This window comes from Tupaia chinensis, unplaced genomic scaffold (assembly GCF_000334495.1).
Source record: "Tupaia chinensis unplaced genomic scaffold, TupChi_1.0 Scaffold143769_1, whole genome shotgun sequence".
Taxonomy (NCBI): domain Eukaryota; kingdom Metazoa; phylum Chordata; class Mammalia; order Scandentia; family Tupaiidae; genus Tupaia; species Tupaia belangeri.
The window spans coordinates 101,251-113,985 of NW_006203618.1; positions in this window are offsets into that span (position 1 = coordinate 101,251).

Here is a 12,735-nt window from a genome sequence, read left to right on the forward strand (position 1 = left end):
CCGGCCTTTCTCCTATCAGCTGAAGGTCTCTCTCCTCTTGACTAAAACCTCATTCCCCATTTGGTAGTGAAAGTGATAGCCTACCACAGCCAGTCAATGCCTACTCAGGGTGTCCTAGACAGTAGGGGCAGGGCCCTATCTGTTCTGAAGTGGGGCTACCCTCAGTTTTCCCTTTGGCTACTCAACTTTACACATCACAAGGACTCAATATACCCCTCCTTCCCCTCCTCTCTCCAGTGGTATATCCTCCTAAGACCAAAGTCCTCACCTCACCAAGATCCAAGAATCTGATTGATTGGATGACTGGAGGAGGAATAATCGTTTCCTGACTGGTGCTTATGGAGGATGCCCCTCCCCTCTTTCATGCATGCACATGAACACGTGCGCACATGCACACTAGGGGTAATGCATGTGCAAGCTCATGCACATAGGAACACCATACCAGTAATTTTAAAAAAGCAGAAAGTGTGGAGAGTCAGGAAAGTGCCTTGGCCCCACTGTCTTACTTAGGGGTTCTCAGAACTGACAAGAAGCAGAGTTTTTGTTTGTTTGTTTGTTTGTTTGTTTGTTTGTTTTGGGGGGGAGGTTTTTGCTATAGGGAGCGTGCGTTTGCCAGAAAGACAGAGAGAGACAGAGAGACAGAAAGTGAGAAATCACCCCCCAAGGGGGGATGGCCAGGCTGCAATTCCTTCTCCTCCATTCTCCTCTCCGGATCTTGGACACGCATGCACACGCGCCCGGCGTGAGTTTTAAGCCACCGGGTCCGGGACGCGGACCGTGGTCAACTACATGGGAGTCCAGCGACATAGCCATTACACTAACTGCTGGCCCCAAGAAGCAGTTTTCAGTGAGGCCCTCTCCATCAGCACTGAAAGAGCTCCTCAGTCCTTCCCAGTGTCTTTGATTCCTAGTTCCTTTATCTGACTCCATCTAGGATTCTTCCTCCTTCCAACCAGACTCCACACCTCTCAATCGAATCCTCAGCTCTCACAGACTCCCAAAGCAGAAGCTATGAAACATCACATCCAGTATATCTCATTTGGTCACTGTCTGGGGGTTCATAGGCTGACAGCAGGGGCAGGATGCGGCTGGGATCTCTTCTATATGCCATGGGAATTCCCCTCAGAACTCCCTCAGTCTTCTCTTTACTTATGACCAGGGCCTGAGATTCCTCCTTTTATTGGCCTGAGACCTTGTAGGCCAAAGTTTTCACCTCTGAGAATACTGGAAATGACAGTGACCATCAGCATCACCTGGCATCTCCAGTGCTGACAGCACACAGTAGGACTAATTTCTATAGATATTCCCTTGCATTCTGAGGTGGGAGAGACCCTCAGTCCTCCTCAAAGTGTTCATATTTACTCCTGACAGGCTCTGATACCCTTTCTTTCTGTTTACCTGAGAATGTATCCTGCAGATCAATCCCATATCCCTGAGACCTATGACGGGTGAGTTATAAGAGTGTGCTATATCTTTCAACCATGCCTGTGGGTCCTCTCAAGACAGAGAGCAGAGGCGAGTCTCTGTGTAGACTTCCCTTTATTTGAGGTGGGAAAGTCCTTCGGGATTCTCATGCCAACTGCTGGCAAAGCCTGGAATTTCTGCTGATCTGAATCTGGTCATCTCAAATCAAGACTCACCTCCTTGAGATTCCAAATGCTATAGTTGGAAAACACTACATCTAAGGATTCTGCCTAGGACTTCTGAGGGCTGAAAGCAGATGCAGAACTGCATTGGTGCTCCTCAGCTTTTCTGTAGTGGGAATCATTTTGGTTTTCCCTCAGGACTTTTACTTTGGTTCCTGGAGTTTATATTACTTAAGCCCTCTCCATCTGCTTACTTAGGGGTTCTCAGAACTGACAAGAAGCAGAGTTTTTGTTTGTTTGTTTGTTTGTTTGTTTGTTTGTTTTGGGGGGGAGGTTTTTGCTATAGGGAGCGTGCGTTTGCCAGAAAGACAGAGAGAGACAGAGAGACAGAAAGTGAGAAATCACCCCCCAAGGGGGGATGGCCAGGCTGCAATTCCTTCTCCTCCATTCTCCTCTCCGGATCTTGGACACGCATGCACACGCGCCCGGCGTGAGTTTTAAGCCACCGGGTCCGGGACGCGGACCGTGGTCAACTACATGGGAGTCCAGCGACATAGCCATTACACTAACTGCTGGCCCCAAGAAGCAGTTTTCAGTGAGGCCCTCTCCATCAGCACTGAAAGAGCTCCTCAGTCCTTCCCAGTGTCTTTGATTCCTAGTTCCTTTATCTGACTCCATCTAGGATTCTTCCTCCTTCCAACCAGACTCCACACCTCTCAATCGAATCCTCAGCTCTCACAGACTCCCAAAGCAGAAGCTATGAAACATCACATCCAGTATATCTCATTTGGTCACTGTCTGGGGGTTCATAGGCTGACAGCAGGGGCAGGATGCGGCTGGGATCTCTTCTATATGCCATGGGAATTCCCCTCAGAACTCCCTCAGTCTTCTCTTTACTTATGACCAGGGCCTGAGATTCCTCCTTTTATTGGCCTGAGACCTTGTAGGCCAAAGTTTTCACCTCTGAGAATACTGGAAATGACAGTGACCATCAGCATCACCTGGCATCTCCAGTGCTGACAGCACACAGTAGGACTAATTTCTATAGATATTCCCTTGCATTCTGAGGTGGGAGAGACCCTCAGTCCTCCTCAAAGTGTTCATATTTACTCCTGACAGGCTCTGATACCCTTTCTTTCTGTTTACCTGAGAATGTATCCTGCAGATCAATCCCATATCCCTGAGACCTATGACGGGTGAGTTATAAGAGTGTGCTATATCTTTCAACCATGCCTGTGGGTCCTCTCAAGACAGAGAGCAGAGGCGAGTCTCTGTGTAGACTTCCCTTTATTTGAGGTGGGAAAGTCCTTCGGGATTCTCATGCCAACTGCTGGCAAAGCCTGGAATTTCTGCTGATCTGAATCTGGTCATCTCAAATCAAGACTCACCTCCTTGAGATTCCAAATGCTATAGTTGGAAAACACTACATCTAAGGATTCTGCCTAGGACTTCTGAGGGCTGAAAGCAGATGCAGAACTGCATTGGTGCTCCTCAGCTTTTCTGTAGTGGGAATCATTTTGGTTTTCCCTCAGGACTTTTACTTTGGTTCCTGGAGTTTATATTACTTAAGCCCTCTCCATCTGTGGACCTCAGTCTGTCTGCCTCTAACCAAAGACTCATTCCTTGGGTTCCCACAATCGAAAAGGAAAGTGTGGAGGGTCTTCTTACTCTGACAGCCCTACTAGGGTTTTCCCAAGGCTGACATCAGAGTTAGAGTGGGAATTCGTGGGATCCACACTGTTTGAGGGTTAGTTGGACCTCTTAGTCTTTACCTTGGGTACTGGCTCCTAGTTTATTTATTTATGTATTTTAATTTTTAAACTTATTTCCTACATTCGATCACTGTACATTACTACAGCTTGTAAGATGAATTTTCCAAGCATAAATACACTGCACACCACTCCAGTCAAAGACACTATCATATACATTATCATCAACAGACAATCCTCCACTTCTGTGTCACATAAATGTTTTCCCTCTTTATTTTTCTCGTTGATTCCCATCCTTTCACCTTCCCACACCTTCCATCCTCTTCCTTCAGTTTCTGGTATCCACAGCCATTCTCCTTGCTTCTATATCCTCCAGTCTTTCAGTTTCCACCATAAAGTGTGGATATTTCATATATATTAAGTGGAAACATACAATGTCTCTCTTTCATATTCTGGCTTGCTTTTCTCAGTAGTAAATCTTCCATATTTGTCCACTTTTTATCAAATACCAGGGTCTTTTTAATGGCTGTGTAGTATTCCATAGTGTATATGTACCACACTTTTTTAATTCATTCATCTGTTCATGGACATTTGGGTTGGCTCCATGTCTTAGCAGTTGTGAATAATGTCACAATAAACATGCATGTGCAAGCACTTTTCTGGTTTTTAAGCATCCAGTTTGTGTTATTCTGTTGCAGAAGTTATAAGAAACTGATATGTCACTGTATCTTCACTTTTGTTCCCCTTTCTATAATTTCCCAGGGTCAATTTAGGAAGTAGAAGACAATCTGTCTTGACTGTCATCTTCTCAGGTAAAAATAAGATATTAAGTCTGTAAATAATGTTAGAAAAACTAATGTCTTTTCATTATTTGGTTCCACATAAGTTTATATGGTATATTTCTCTATTTACTTGGGCTTTCTTTTAGCTGAATCTATCCATAAACTTTTATAGCTGTTTCCATAAATATATAATAAATTTATGTGAGTTTTCCTCTGAGGTAAATTTTGGACTTTATTGCGGCTGTGAATGAGTTATTTTGGATTATACATTTTTTTTTCCTTTTTTTTTAAAAAAATTATTCATTTATTTAATTCTATTTGTTATCATTATTTTTTTATTTGACCAGAGAATGACAGAGAGAAAGAGAAAGGGAAAGAGAGAGAAAGCAAGCCACCAGGTCTGGGACTCGAACCACAGTCAGTCATATGGGAGTCCAGCACCTTTAACCACCACACCACTTGCCAGCCCCTGTATTACCTGTTCTAATTAGTTGCTGCTTTTGTGTGGCAAGGATCTTGGCTTTGCTAAAGTGATCTATTCACTGTTTCTGAAATCTCTTATTTATTTGAATAATTCACACACCTATTACTTTTCATTTTCTAGGCAGATGATCACATTGTCACCAAATATTCAATAGCATCTCATTCTTTTCAATATTCATTCCTCTGATTTATTTTTATATCCATAGCTTTGACTTTAGGTTCTGTCACTGTTTTGAGGAGTGGAGATAATTACATGATCCCCCTTCATTCCTGATTCAATGAGAATGTTTCCAACATTTTATAATTAATTAACTGTATATGTTGTAGAATTTAGGAAAAAGAAGATTCTTTCTAAGTTTTCTACATCTTTGCACCATGACCTCATGTTGAATTTCTTTCAAAGGCTTTTATCATACCCATAGGCATAAATGAATATTTTTCCACCTCTAATTTGTTAATGTAAGAAATGATAATAGAAAATATTTTTTAATGTTAAATCATGTTTCCATTCCTTGGACACAGTCTATTTGTTCATTTAACTCAAGACTATGTTGAATATGCTATTAATTTATTTCATATATTTGCTGCTATGTAAATGATTTTAGCTCAAGTACTCTTTGCACAGGAAGGTTCTCACCTGATTTTTGAATCAAGAAGAGCTAGCTTACTACATTTGCTACATTTGGGGCTATGCTTGCAACACTACTGAATTTACTGCTATGCATAGCTAATTGTAATAGGTACTCTTTATCTAAAAAATTATTTTAATTATTATTATCGTTTTATGTTTCACTTCTCATTTTCTCATATTGTTAGTAAAGCTGCAAAGAATAAAGAAAGAGCATTCTTGTTCTGTTTGTTTAATTTTGCCAGAGGATAAATGTGCTTGTCACAGAGAAAAAAAAGAGGCAGATGGGACCAGCAGTTAGCATAATGGCTCCCATGTTGCCAACTGCGGTTCGAGTCCCAGACCTAGTGACTTAAACTCACCAGGCGCATGTGCCTGTGTGCCCAAGACCCCAAGAGGAGAAGGGAGGAGAAGGGATTGCGGCGTGGCCAGAGTGATTTTTCGCTTTCTGTCTGTCTCTGTGTTTCTGGCAAGCGCACACTCCCTGTGGCAAAAACCTCTCCAAAAAAAAAGAAAAAGAAAAAAAAGAGACAGACAGAAAACAGGTGTAGTAGTTATTCTGCAGTTTCTTCTCCATTTCTCCATTCAGTCTGGATTTTAGGTGTGCATGCACACATGCTTGGCATGTTTTTCTAGCTATAGGGGCTGGGATTCCAACTGTATGATTGGTCATGTGGGATCCAGCTCCCTTAAACACTAGACTACAGGGTTAACCTGAAAAAACATTGATTTAATTGTAAAAACCTTTGAGTGTTCACTTTATTTCAGGTTAGTGTGACAAAGTATTTAGAAACTCAGCAACAGCTTTTCTAAAATTTTAGCATCAACTGCATGTTTCCTGCTGCTCTATAAGAAATGCTATCCATAGTCTGCAATTCAGAGGATACTTGGTCACTGACAAAATTCAATACTTTTTTACTTGCCATTTAAGGAAATAAACATTTAAAAGACTAAAAATTTTTTCAGAACACATATTAATTTCTAAACATATTCTGTTCTGTAGTATAGGCTTAGAGATAAATATTATTCAAGGAAAATCTATTTCTCTTTCAATTTTTGAATAAATTTTTCAATGAAAAAAACTGAATAGTTGACAGGAAGAAAGCATGAGAATAAAAGGCATTTTTTTTTTTTAAAGAAAGAGATTTTTGCTATAGGGCAAATGTGCTCACCAGAGAGACAGAAGGACAGAAAGCAAGAAATCACCCCCGGTGGGGATGGCCAAGCTGCAGTTCCTTCTCCATTCTCCCCTCAGGATTTTGGGCAGACACACATGCTCCTGGCATGAGCTTTAAACCCAAGAGTTCAGGATTCAAATCACAGTGGACTATATTGGATTCCAGCAATGTAACCATTACGCCATCTGCTGGTCCCAAAAAAGGTTTTAATAAGAAGTGTGTGATACACTATTTCTTCTTTCCGTTTTTTTTTTTTTCAATTTTTTTCTAAAATGAAACAGCTTTTTTCTTCAGTTTGAACAAGATCTGTGTTTTAGTGTATTGTGAATATGATGCCTATAATAGTTATTCACCCCTCACTTCTGTCCTCTGCCCTTCTTTTCCTTGCTATATTTCTCAGAACTATATTATTTAGACTCTAGCACCTTAGGCTTATTATTGAGCTTAGCCAGTGGGTGGAACTTTGACCTGATAGAATAATGGAATAAAAATTCCCAGGACTTTCATAAAAGGTTGCATTATTATAACTGTTATTCCCTGTTTTCCAAAAAACTTAAATTGAGACAGAAAGATATAAAAATATTCAAATCTAGTGACCAGCAGCTAGCGTAATGGCTATGTCACTGGTCTCCCATGTAGTCGACCGTGGTTTGAGTCCTGGACCCGCTGGCCTAAACTCACGCCGGGTGCATGTGCTTATGTGTCCAAGATCCCAAGAGGAGAATGGAGGAGAAGGGATTGTGGTGTGACCATCCCCCCTGGGGGGTGATTTCTCGCTTTCTGTCTCTCTGTCTCTCTCTGTCTTTCTGGTGAGCACACATGCCCTATAGCAAAAACCTCTTGAAAACAAACAAGCAAACAAAAATATTCAAATCTAACTTCATAAGCGCTGACTTCATCTGTAAACTTAAAGAGATCCAATGTCTGGATATAACAAATGACCAAAAGCTTAGTATTTTAAAATAAAACATAATATTTAATTTTCTGTGGGCCAGGAATTCAGGCTTACATCGATGCCTCTGAATTGAGTTTTTTCATGAGGCTTCTTGATGAGAAAAGGGAATATCTGTTTTCAAAGTCACTTACATGCTTGTTCACAGATCTTGGTTCCTTATCGTATGTGGGTCACCACAGGACTGCCACAAGGTACAAAAATGATTTAAGAAAGGGTAAAGGTTAATATGCTCAAAATGGAAAACAATGCCTTTTTTTATTTTTTTCTTTAGAGATTTTTGCTATAGGGGGCATGCACTTGCTGGAGAGAAAGAGACAAAGGGACAGAAATTGAGGAATCGCCCCCAGGGCAAAAAAGTCTTTCAGGATTTTGGGCATGCACGCTCATGCACCCAATTTGAGTGTCAAGTCACCAGGTCTGGGACTCAAATCACAATGGAGCATCTGTGAGTCCAGCATTAACCACTACGCCACCTGCTAGCATTGACAACACCTTTTAATATTGTAATTCTGGAAGTAATATCCCATTGCTTCTGCCATATTCTACTCATTAGAAATGAATTCTTAACCACCTTTATGTTGATACAGTCCTAAAGGTCCAAAAGCCTCTCTTCATTCTCTGCTCTCCTCAGTTCAAGCTTTTTATGTTTCTTTTTATAAACGTCTTTTAAGAACATATGGGCATCCTTGAATTTTTTTAAAGCTCACTCCATTAAAAAGCCCCCTCACCAACCTTGTTGAAATAAGCCTTTCTGAAGAGACGGCTGAGAGATAACACCTGAAGTTTTGAAGATGGCCTTTAATTTTAGTAAGAGGATCTGTGAAGCCCTGACTTACTCTGTCTGAAGGATCTCTTGTGAGAGTGAACAGTACTTTGAGACACTACACTTGATGTCTCTGAGGTCTTAACATGAAGACATGTAGCCACACTCTTTGTTTCATTTTCAGTCTGCTTTCCCCGATAGTGCCCTTTAGCAGGTTTTGAGGAGAATGCTAACAAAATCTTAAGGTTCCGTTAGAATGCTATCTTTTGGGTCTTCAGAAAAGTCATGACAGATTTTTGCATAGAAAAACACATCATAACTTTCTCAATGACCTAATATAGATTTTTGGTTTTACAATGGGAGCAGGAATCTGGTTTCAAGTTTTCCACATGGCTAACAGTAGTCTCTAATTATATCCTTTTTTTGGGGGGGCTATTTAAAAATAGTCTATACCCTTTTCCTTCTGAGCTCCTTGTTATCAAACAGTATCATTAATGATTTCCTGATGCAGCGAGTGGAGATTTTTCATTTCCAGATTCACAAATAAGATAGTTCTTCATTATCCTGGCTTTACAAAGATGAGACAGAGTTTATTTCAACTCTGTGCTCTATGTATTTCTAATTTCCCATCACCTTTCCCTGCTTATGCATTAAACCCTAGGATCATTTTACTAATACTCAAAATCAGTTCAAGTATATCCACAAGGTGTTCTTCAGCTCTCATACCTTGCTCTGACTTTGTTTTATTATTTTTAAAACCTGTATATATTAAATGTATACGCCAATGAGTTGTGGGATTAAGCATATAGCTAGCAAACCATCAGCATAACCGAGATAGACATACCCATGTCCCCGTTACTTATTACTACCTTTTCTGGTAAGAAAACTTAGCTTAAGATCTTCCTTCTTACAAAATTTTAAATGTATAATTCAGTGTTATTAGCTATGGGTATTATACTCTATGGTAGAGAGTCTAGAAGTTATTTATCTTGTTTAACTAAAACTTTGTACCCTTTGATTAATATCTCCTCATGTCCTCCTCTTCTCAGCTCTGGACAATCACCATTTTACTCTTGTCTTTAATGAATTTTATTATTTTAATTTTCACATATAAATGGGATCATACAGAGATAATTTTACTTCTATTCTGATTTAGCTGTCTGTGTAACTTAATTTACACATAATAATTATATGTATTTGTGGGGTACAGTATGATATTTTGATATACATGGGAACTTCAAAAAGCTTATGAAAAAATTGGAATTAAAATATGGGTTTATTTTAGTACAAAAGATTTTGAAATCCATGTATAGTTTTTTTATAGTATGAATTTTATATGAACTTTTTAAAGATCCTACACATGTATACATTGTGTTATCAGGGGGTTTAGCATATCCATCATCTCAACATTTGTAATCTCTCTGCTGTAAGAATATTCAAAATCCTCTCTTCCTGCTATCTTGAAATGTACAATACAATATGACTGATTATAATGATCTTTCTGTGTACTCTCACACCAGAACTTATTCCTCCTATCTAACTGTGATCCTGTACCTGTTAACCAGTCTCTTCCTTCTGACTCCCCTAAGCCTTTGATAATCACAATTCTACTTTGTACTTCTGTGAGATCAGTTTTCTTATATTCTGTACATGAGTGATATAAAGTACTTATCTTTCTGTATCTGGCTCACTTCAGTTAATATAATGTACACAAGTTTCATTCATGGTGCCACAATCCAATATTTTATCCTTTTTATGGATGGATAATATTCCAGTGTGTATATATGTCACGTTTTCTTCATTCATTCATCCACTGATGGACTGATTCCATATTTTTGGCTGTTGTTCACAGTGCTGCAATAAATACGGGAGTGCATATGTCATTTTCCCATAGAATTTATCTCTTTTGTGTAGCTATGTAGTAGTGGGATTGCTGGATCATATGGTAGCTATACATACAAATGGACAATGGGAATGACAATAAATACTCAACATAACTAATTATTAGGAATTTGCTAATCAAAACCACAATGGGATATTTGTCACTGTTACAATGGTTATTATCAAAGAGACCAAGATAACAAATGTTGGCAAGGATGTGAAGAAAGGGAAACTCTTAAATTCTGTTGATTGGAAGGTAGGTTAGTACAATCACTATGGAAAACAATATGAAGGCTCCTCAGGAGATTGGCTGCCTTAATTTCTGTTTTAGTCTAATTGTTCTGTTTAAGGCATTCAGTATTATTTTGAATAGAAGTGGTGAGAGTGGATTTCTTTTTCTTGTGTCTGATCTTCAAGGTAAAGCTCGAAAACTGTGATCAGTTAGTATAATGTTATATGTGGGCATGTTATACATGGCCTTGAATGTGCCGAGGTGCATTCCTTCTATGTCTAATCTATTGAGAATTGTTATCATAGAAGGATGTTGAATTTTGGTAAGTGCTTTTTCTGCATCTATTGAGATGATCATATGGTTTCTGTCTTTCATTCTGTTAGTGTGGCATATCACATTTATTGATTTGCTTGTGTTGAAACAGCCCTGCATCTCAGAGAGATCAATCCCACTAGATCATGATGAATGTTCCTTTTAATGTGCCCTTGAATTCAATTTCCTAATATTATGTTGAGACTTTTTTGAGTCTGTGATCATCAGAGATAATATTCTTTTCTTATAGTTTCCTTTTCTGGCTTTGGATCAAGGTAATGCAGATATCATAAAATTATGTTGGAAGTATTACCTTATCTTCAATTTTTTTTTGGATGAGATTAAAGAAGAATGAGTATTAATTCTTCTTTAAATATTTGGTAGAATTTTCCATTGAAACCATTAGGTCCTATCTTTGTTGCTAGGTGTTTGATTACTGATTTAATATCCTTATTTGTCTATTCAAATTTTCTCTTTTTTTTATTAAATGAATCGATCTTTGTAGGTTGAATATTTCTAGGCAGCTCTCCATCTCTCATAGATTACATAATTTTTTGACATATAATTGTACATAGAAGTCCCTTCTAATCTTCCATATCTCTACAGCAGCAGTTGGAGTGTCTCCTCTTGCATTCTAATTTTACTTATTTGAGTTTTCTTTTCTTTTTTCTTATTCTAGCTAAGAGTGTGACTATTTTGTTTATCTTTTCAAAAAACAACTTTTCATTTCATTGATTTTTATATTGTTTTTCTAGGCTCCATTTCACTTACTTCTCTAATCTGCATTCTCTCTCTTCTACTAATTTGAGGCTTAGTCTGTTTTTCTTTTCTTTCTTTTTTTTTTTTTGGTTACTTGTGTGGTAAAATAATTGAGGTTTTTCTTGAGAGATTTTTGCTATAGGGTGAATGTGCTCATTGGAGAGAGAGACAGAAAGAGAGAAATCACCCCCCTTAGAGGGGGTTGCCATGCCACTATCCCTTCTCCTCCATTCTTCTTTCAGGATTTTGAGCATATACACACATGCACTCAGTGTGAATTTTAAGCTGCCAAGTCCAGGACTCAAACCTCAGTCAACTATGTGGGAATCCAGTGACATAACCATTATGCCACCTGCTGATCCCAGAAATATTATTTATTAAAGAGCACTTCTTGGGGGCCAGCTGGTGGCATGGTGGTTAAGTGCACTGGACTCCCGTATGACCGACCAAGGTTCAAGTCCCAGACCTGGTGGTTTGCTTTCTCACTTGCCCTGTCTCTCTCTCTCTCTCTCTCTCTCTCTCTCTCTCTCTCTCTCTGATAAAACAATAGTAATAATAAATAAAGTGAAATAAAATAATTCCTTTTTTAAAAAAGCACTTCTTACTATTTTTTTTTATTCTGGAAAAACATTATAGCAGAGGGTAGGAAGCTGAAGTCAAAATAGACTTTTTTTTTTTTTGCCATTAATTGTATTGTCCAAAGATTTTTCTTTTTTCTTAATGTAGACATTTACCACTATACAGGTCCCTCTTAGGACTGCTATTACTACATTCCATAACATTTTGGTGTTGTGTTTCTATTTTAATTGATTTCAGTGCATTTAATTTTTATTTTATATCTTCTCAACCCATCAATGGTTCAGGAATATGTTGTTTAACTTCCATATACTTGTGAATGTTCCAACTACCTCCTGTTACTGATTTCCAGTTTTATTCTATTGTGGTCAGAAAAGATACACAATATAATTTTAGTCCTCTTAAATTTGTTAAGACATATTTTATTGCTTAACATATGATCTGTCCTGGAGAATGTTTTATGTGTACTTGAGAAGAATGTATACTCTGCTTTTGTTGGATGAGATGTTCAGTATACATGTGTTAAGTTTGTTTGATCTAAACTCTCAGTCAGATCTGCTATTTCCTGATACTGGGGCAGTACTGGATCCTGAATCCATGGAGTCTGTGGCACTGGAGCATGTATGTTGCCTAAGTTCTTTCAGGATGATGACACCAGAGACAATTGACAAAGGCCTGAAACTTGGGTCTATGAAGACCAGCTTGGCATTTATGTCCACTGCAATGGGCCTGGAACCTGGGTCTGTTGCAATGTTAAATACTCTGTTCCCCAGGGGGAGCTCTTACTGGCAGAGGATCTCTCTTCCATGCATTGAGCAGGACTGAGAGAGGTGTGGCTCTGGAAGAGTGAAACAGTCCTTTCCTACCTTCTTCAATGAATCTGTTCTCATT